Source organism: Hesperophylax consimilis, chromosome 14 (genome assembly GCF_061612785.1).
Source record: "Hesperophylax consimilis isolate HC1 chromosome 14, BYU_Hcon_1.0, whole genome shotgun sequence".
Lineage (NCBI taxonomy): Eukaryota > Metazoa > Arthropoda > Insecta > Trichoptera > Limnephilidae > Hesperophylax > Hesperophylax consimilis.
The window spans coordinates 37,453,665-37,462,455 of NC_142849.1; positions in this window are offsets into that span (position 1 = coordinate 37,453,665).

The window sequence follows — 8,791 nt, forward strand, 5'->3', positions numbered from 1 at the left end:
ATCTCTGTATGGGCAGCCAAAAGAGAAACTATATACAGGGTGTATCGGCACGTACCCGACAAACTTTAACCAGCTATTCCTTAGCATATTTGGAGTAAAAAATCTTATGTGCACTTTGCTGTCCGGTAACGTTTTTTTTTAATAAAAAAATTATTTTTCATATTTTCACCACATGTCACCACTGTTTTATCCTTTGTCAAAGTTTGAAAACCCATCTGGCAAATATTTTATTCGAATTCCGTTGAATAATGCACGTGTGTACCTATATTGGCGCTCTTTTACAATCACAACGAAATGGCACGGCACCATTCGTCTCATTTTTAACTATTATTATTTAGTGTGTGCGAAAGAGCGAAGACGCTTTTTGACATACTTGCTTATAACAGCTGTTGAACACGAAACGCAATGCCAATGACAGTGATGTAGTGTGGAAATTTTTAATTTTTTTTGCTTTTAATTGAAAAAAAAATGCTACCGGACAGCAAAGTGCCCATAACATTTTTTACTCCAAATGTCCTAAGGAATAGCTGGTTAAAGTTTGTCGGGTTAGTGCCGATACACCCTGTATATAGTAGCGACGTCCCCTACTGCATAGATATGTTTGTGGATCTGTTCTATCTTTCTAATAATCAATAGATTTACCATTCAAACCTTCTGGACAGTTTGTTATGCATTATCCGAAGTGTCATTTGTAGAGGCATCACTACCAGGGTTGAGTCAAACTAATAATTACTTATACAGATGCATTGCTTGCATACATCATGTTTCATACTTGTAATTGGACATCACTGTCAGAAGTTATGCATATGCATCTATACACAGTTTGTGTTGTTTGCCTCAACTTCAGTTGTGCGACCTATTCTTTACTTTGCAGTTGGTTGTGTCACTAGTTTGTTCGTTAGTCCCTCCTTTGACTGACTGCAAAGTCAACTGTATAAAGCTGTTTGCATTTTTTACTAAAGTAGTCCCAGAGAGAGGTTGTGTGTGACGTCATCGACGATCATTCTAAAATGCTTACATAAAAATCTTTCTTTTCACACGTCTTGTATGAAAAGGAAAAAGACAAGTTACTAGAATGATGACGTCATGCGCTACCTTTCTCTAGAACTACTATAGTTGTATTTTAATGTTTTTACTGTGCAATCCATTATTATAATAGTTCTACAACATTCTCAATTTAAAATTTCTACCTCTTGCATTTTCTTGCCAATGTATTAGTATTATATATGATTATTATACTTTTTCTAGAAAATATTATTAACACCATTGATATAAAATAAATAGATAGGCTATTGAAGCACTTAAATGGCCCATAACATATCAAATTCGGACACTATTTGTTAGCTTTCCTAAACATATATCGTCGTTGTAAGTTTAATACCCTGAAAGAACCATTTGTCAAAATGTTCAGGAGGGACAAAAAAATTTGCAATTTCGTCAATAAAAAAGATAAGAAATAAATTTAAATGCAGTTTATTTTGAGTTCCTGTTTTATATTACAACATATTTTAATTATCGTTTTTGTCTACGCAAAAAGATTTGTGGCATTTTGGCAATATTGCCACAGGATCATTTGTATTGTGTCCGCTGTCTTGCTTGGTTCTTTTGTGGGAATAATTCGCTGTTTGGGGATGGTAAGGTGAGACGCGAATAAAAGATGAGGCACAGCGTTTATTGAAGTCCGTATAGATGTTGCGATGACTCCGAACTGTTGCTCAACGCAGTTGGTGGGCGTGATCGATGGCGAATTCCCCAGGCTAAAGATCGACACCGTGTCGGTGGATATAGTCGACAGTGAATCCTCCAGGTCGATGGTCAACACCATATGAAGCGGAGATGAACGGTGGTGGAGTGGTCGTGGCGATGAAGTCGGTGGCTCAACATCTCGTTGGTGGAGAGCGGACTTGTGGGTGGTGTTCAGCACTGGCGAAGATCATGGGCCTTCCAGGTAATTCAGTGTGAAGGTGCGGCGGACGCCGGGCACACTCGTATGTACCTGCGGCTCGATGCGGGAGTGAGTTGTGGGGCGCGTGCATGGTGCGTGGGCTCGGGGGGGCTGCGGAGCGTTCAGCGAGATCAGTTAGCGGGGGTTCTTGCCTGGGACTGACCGGCTGAGTGCTAAAGACTGACTAGGTACCGCGACGTCGCTGCTTTATATATGAAACATTTGTTGGAGAACATTTCAGCAGTTGGGAGGAGATAGATACGGCGCGCTTTCGTCGCTTATTTCGTGGGTTCCAATTGCGATGCGCGTTGCACATATTGATATTCTAGAACTTACTAGTAGCTTTGCCGCTATTAACTTTAACCTTGTACAAGTATTAATTAGTCAATTGGTTAATTACAAAATTTGAATCACCAATCCATGCAGCTAGTCATTTCTTACATAGATGATATGTCGTTTATATTGAACACTATTTTAATATCATCTATTACGATGCTTCTAAAAGTGGGCCCCGTCTAGGAGTTTTGTATCAATGGTGAACATGAAATGACTAAGCTAATATTATTTGAATAGTTTATATTTTAGGTTTTATTATTATCTGTATTTAATTTGAAAATAAATTGTTTATCCACTCGAGCGATTTTTGGCATATTATGGCAAGTTTTCAAAAACGTTTTAAGTGATCGCTTGTCATATGTGCCAAATTTATTAAACCTAAGAATATGGGACAAACGGCGAAATCTAGGAGGATTCACTGGCTTTAAACCGCAGTAAGCAGTTCATATTTTCCAGATTACTATTTTGAGGATTGATATTAATTAAATAATATGGTAAATGTATATATATAAACAAGCAATCGCTCGAGTGGCTGTAGGTATTACTAACAAAATAAATGAGTGTTGCCAATTGTAAAAAAAAAATGAAGCAATCATTTAGACCTGATTGTTTAATTAATTGTAAAACTAAAGTCATGGTTTACAAATAAATATGTCCTATAATCCAAAGTTATTGACGAGCAATCCCAATAATTTAATGAAGAAATATTTATAATCCTCATTGTGTTGATTTTTTGCAATCAATTAATGTATTTTTGACAACTTTCGACTTATTTATTGTTTATGTATGTATAAACAAAGTAAGTATATATATTATTTATTCAAACAATTTGAATTACACAAACACACTGAAATGAAAAGAAAAAAACATAAGGATGTGTTAAGTCTAGGTCTCCTAATTTCCAGACGAGAATGTTAATATATTTTCACGAGTCAGTGGCAGAGTTGACGTTGCGTCTGGTTACTACCCAGGAATCGTGAGTTCAATTCCTCGGCTGGATAAGAACTCCATCACGACACAAGCAACATTTTCAGCTTACTGAAGTGGTAGTAAATTAAATTAAAATAAAAAAACCTTAAGACGGCAATGCATACTATTATTTATGTAAAAATAAACATTTTGTCGAGAAGCATACATTATGGTGGCCCAGAGGGAATGGGTTAAAAGAAGTTAGTAACCATCCTATTGAATGGTTTTTTTTAAATAAATCAAATAGGGTAGATGAACCAGCTATTGGCCGTTTAAGATATTTTTAAACATGTACAACGATTTTTTCTGATAATAAATAACATTATAATGAAAATAGGTCAGTAATTTATTTCTTAATGCATGTTGATAATTAGTTATTGGCCATGTCATTCTATAGTTATTGGCCCCCCTTTCCACAGTTATTGGCCATGTCATGCTATAGTTATTGGCCCCCCTTTCCACAGTTATTGGCCATGTCATGCTATAGTTATTGGCCCCCCTTTCCACAGTTATTGGCCATGTCATGCTATAGTTATTGCCCCCCCCCCTTTCCACAGTTATTGGCCATGTCATTCTATAGTTATTGGCCCCCCTTTCCACAGTTATTGGCCATGTCATGCTATAGTTATTGGCCCCCCTTTCCACAGTTATTGGCCATGTCATGCTATAGTTATTGCCCCCCCCCCCCTTTCCACAGTTATTGGCCATGTCATGCTATAGTTATTGCCCCCCCCCTTTCCACAGTTATTGGCCATGTCATGCTATAGTTATTGGCCACCCAAAATCTTTTAAAAGACATTTGATTTACATCCTTCAAAAATAAAACAACTAATTTGTTAAATATGATTTACGATTTTCACGGCCAAAAGTATTTTTGTTATTTGTTTTTGGGGTATTATGCCGTGTTGCGCTAACTCCTTCTTTAGCCAACGTTTCGGACAGCATTGCAGTGTCCATCATCAGGGCAGATGTGTTAATAACACATCTGCCCTGATGATGGACACTGCAATGCTGTCCGAAACGTTGGCTAAAGAAGGAGTTAGCGCAACACGGCATAATACCCCAAAAACAAATAACAAAAAAAAACTAATTTGTTGTACTAAAATTTTTTTCTAATTTCATGTATTTGCCGAGACCCCTTGGAAAGAAATTTAGTATAATCTTAGGCATCTGGATTAAAATGAAGCAATCCACATGTCCTAAAACCATTAAACAAATATTTTGTTCTCATATTACCAACAATAGTATATTTTGATGAGACCTTAAAAAAGGCTTTCACTCAACATTTACATGGTTCTGTTATTGACCCAGGAATTTGGACGCAGGTTCTCTTTAAGAAAACATTGAATACTGTTCAATATGTCGTCCTTTTTTGGGGAAAACCTTTTCTGGACAAATCGCATATCCAGACTCGCTCTTCCGATGAAGAACGAATCCGTGTTTGTTCCAAGTTAGGTTTTGTGGTGAAGTAGTTCAATTTAAATTGTAAAGTAGCTCCAGGTAGGAATTCTATATTACTTCCCAGCAGCACGCAGAGCTATTCCACTCCTTGCGATGGCTTTATCCATTTGCTCGACTGTATACTTTGGTATATTTGGCATGATGCACGAACAACTAAATTGGAAAAAAACGTGATATAGTAATTGACACGGGCCAATAGCTGTTATTTGTTGTCTGATTCACTTCAAATTTACACGAGGAAGCTGTTTTTCGTATTATTCATCTATTGTAAAAATGAACAAAAAGCATGTTTTCCTAAAAATCATAGCCATTGGCCGGGGGGCCCATAACCATAGAATGTATCTTTTGGAGTGACAGTTATTAGCCACTCACTTAAAACTACTAATTTTAACACTAGTTTCGAGATACACGAGCATCGCATGGTGGTTAACTGTGCAACACGCGAGTGACAAGGTGAGTGAGGTTTCACTTTATGAAGGATATTATGTGATAGAGGCAACGTAAGTCTTATTTTCTGGTGTCAAACTTGGAAGGGCCAATAGCTGTATCACTCACCTAAATCAACCCTTTTCTATGGTCTTCATTATTGTAAGCAAATATTCAAACCTAAATAAATTTGCAAACTTTGATAGCATTAGGGAAACATCACATATTTTTTACGCTTTCTTTACTAAATATTTTTCCAATGGATTTTGTTTGAATAATTAATATCGTCATACTGCATTAAGCTCTAAAAATTTAAATATGTATATTTTTGATTTTATTTTAATTGACACATTTTCATTTGTGTGCTTTTTTATAGAAATGAAGACGTTAATATAGACATGGAGATGTTAATATGGAAATGGAGATGTTAATATGGAAAGAAGACGTTAATATTTATACATTGTATATAGGTATCCATTTTCAACCTTTTACTAATAATTTTCAAAGATATTTTTAAATAATAATTACTGTACATAAATTGTTGAAATGAAAGGTCGTATGTGTTGATTAAAACTGAATAAAATTAAGCACAGATCTGTTGTTTATTTCTATTACTTTTATTTACCTTTCCTTATGATGCTAGAAAATTCTGCAAGCTCCGGTGCTGTACACAAGTCTACCAACTTGATGCGTTTTTTACCTTTCCCTTATGGTGCTAGAAAATTCTACTAGCTCCGGTGCTGTACACAAGTCTACCAACTTGATGCGTTTTTTACCTTTCCCTTATGGTGCTAGAAAATTCTACAAGCTCCGGTGCTGTACACAAGTCTACCAACTTGATGCGTTTTTTACCTTTCCCTAATGGTGCTAGAAAATTCTACAAGCTCCGGTGCTGTACACAAGTCTACCAACTTGATGCGTTTTTTACCTTTCCCTTATGGTGCTAGAAAATTCTACAAGCTCCGGTGCTGTACACAAGTCTACCAACTTGATGCGTTTTTTACCTTTCCCTTATGGTGCTAGAAAATTCTACAAGCTCTGGTGCTGTACACAAGCGTACCAACTTGATGTGTTTTTTACCTTTCCCTTATGGTGCTAGAAAATTCTGCAAGCTCTGGTGTTATTCACAAGTGTACCGACTTGCTGTGTTTTTTAACATAAAATGAACGCCATTATAATAATAGTACCTACATAAGGAGAGACATGGGAGGAGATAAATTCAAAATCTGAAACAGGTCTAGTAAAAGTATCAAAATGGCTAGAATGCAAACTCTTGACATTAAATGCCAAAAAAAAACAAATTCAATGTTTTTTTCTATAAACAAAAGAGGCAAACCTAACAGTGACATAAAAATAATAATAAAAGTACATTTAAATGACACGTGTACCCCAGGAACACAAATACCTCACCCTTGTGCATGCCAAGACCTTGAAATGGTGGAATTAGTCAAATATCTGGGTATTTTAATAGATGACTCTTTGACCTGGTGAGCACATTGAAAATACGGACAAAGGAATACGCAAACTAATTTTCTTCTTGAAAGATGTATGCAATATTGTTGATAAGAAAATTGTGTACTATGCTTTGTGCCATTCAATTATCAGGTTGGCAGACTAAGCTGGGGCGGTGCAGCCAAGACTATACTAGATCCGTTAGCCAAGGCACAAAAAGCTGTAATAAGAGTGATGGATAAAAAATCTTATATGAATCCATCGACACCCTTATTTAAGGAAACAAAATTACTAGACGTAAGACAGATTTATATACATGCACTCATTATGTACTATACGAACAATCCCAAGCTTCATAGTCTTGTAGATCACAGTTACACAACAAGACTAAGCTCAGAACAAAGGGTGATAGTACCAAAAATGAACACATCGTTTAGACAACGTTACTATGGATTCCTTGCTCCTAATGTGTATAATGGGTTCAAGCAGGAATGCAGTGAGGTTAAAACAGGCCCTCTTCAAAAGCAAATAACCGTATGGCTCATAGAATGTGGCAGAATGAAATCGAAAAGCTTCCTGAAAGAAATTATTGTCTGACTGAAGAAAGACTATTAAGTGAATTCATTCCGACTTTATCCATATTATCGTATATATAGGTATTTATTCTTTTTGTTTTACCATTTGTATTTTTTTTTATTTTTTTTTTATGTGACACCTCACAAGAGTGTCCCTGCCTGTGCAGTGCACAGACAGGGGAACTATGTCACCACCCGGTTGGGCGGCGTTGTGAGGCGGAGTAAGGTAGGGGCTGTAGGAAGGGATTTGTTAATGCGGGCCTTGAAGAGGCTCGGATTATAGGAGGGAGGAAAAACAAATGCCGGTAGCTCGTTCCACATACGAGCCGACTTACACAAAAACGAGTCGTAAAAACGGCCCGTTCTCATGAAGCCAACGTCAACCGTGAACGGGTGTTCAGTTCGTGTCCGTCGAGTTTCGCGCACGTGCACCGGTGCATCAGGAATCAATGCTGCTAGCTCCTTGGAGCAGGCTCCATTGAAATACCTGTAGAACAGACACAGCATGCCTACATTGCGTCTATGCATCAGAGAAGGCAATCGGTCTGTTAACAACGGATTGTCAATCAGACGGATCGCTCTCCTTTGCACAGACTCAAGCAGGTTTATCAAGTGTTTTGGGGCACCAGCCCAAAGGTGGCTCCCAAATTCAATAGTTGGGCGGACTTGAGACTTGTACAGGGTCAGCAGCTGGTCATTGTTGAAGAATCTCCTAGCCCTGTACAAGACGCCCAACTTTTTGGAGGCCTGATTTACTCGGGCTTCTATGGATCCCCGATACTTGAGCTGGTCTGATATAGTAACTCCAAGCATTTCAATGGAGTCTTTATTGGGGAGAGTGCTCCCATCAAATTGCACCAGACAGTCATTGATCTCCCTCTTTGCCGAAATCAGACACGCTTGGGTTTTTGAGACGTTGAAACTGACCAAGTTGGCCTTACCCCAGGCACGAACCATCTCTAGGTGGTGGTCAATTTTTCGCTTCAAAACTTCCCGAGCTGTTCGAATATCATAGGTGGAAGGGGGCCTGTCAAAAAGATAACCCTCGTGAACGGTGCTGTCATCAGCGTAGCAGTGAATTGGTGCACATTCAACGAGATCGTTGATGTGCAATAAAAACAGCGTCGGAGACAGCACAGATCCTTGTGGCACCCCCGCATTGATTTGGCGCGGTGAGGAAGAAGAGCCGTCAACCACGGTTTGAATTGTTCTTCCCCTCAGAAAGTCCGCAATCCAACTATGCAGGGTTGGGTGGATCCCATACGATGGTAATTTCCCGATAAGCGCCCGGTGCCAGACTCTGTCAAAGGCTTTGGAGATATCCAACCCAACGGTTTGGGTTTCACCAAAACGTTCCATGTACCGCCCCCAAATATGCGTTACATATCCGAGTAGATCGCCACACGATCGGTTTCGACGAAATCCATATTGCCGATCGCTTAGGATATTGTTGTTCTCGAGATATGTGAGCAATTTGTTGTTAACCACCCTTTCTAATACCTTCGAGAGTATGGAAGTGATGGCTATGGGGCGGTAGTTAGAAGGGTCGGAACGGTCCCCCTTTTTTGGGATTGGGTGGACGATTGCCTTTTTCCAAAGATCTGGCACCTTTCCACCTTTGAGAGAG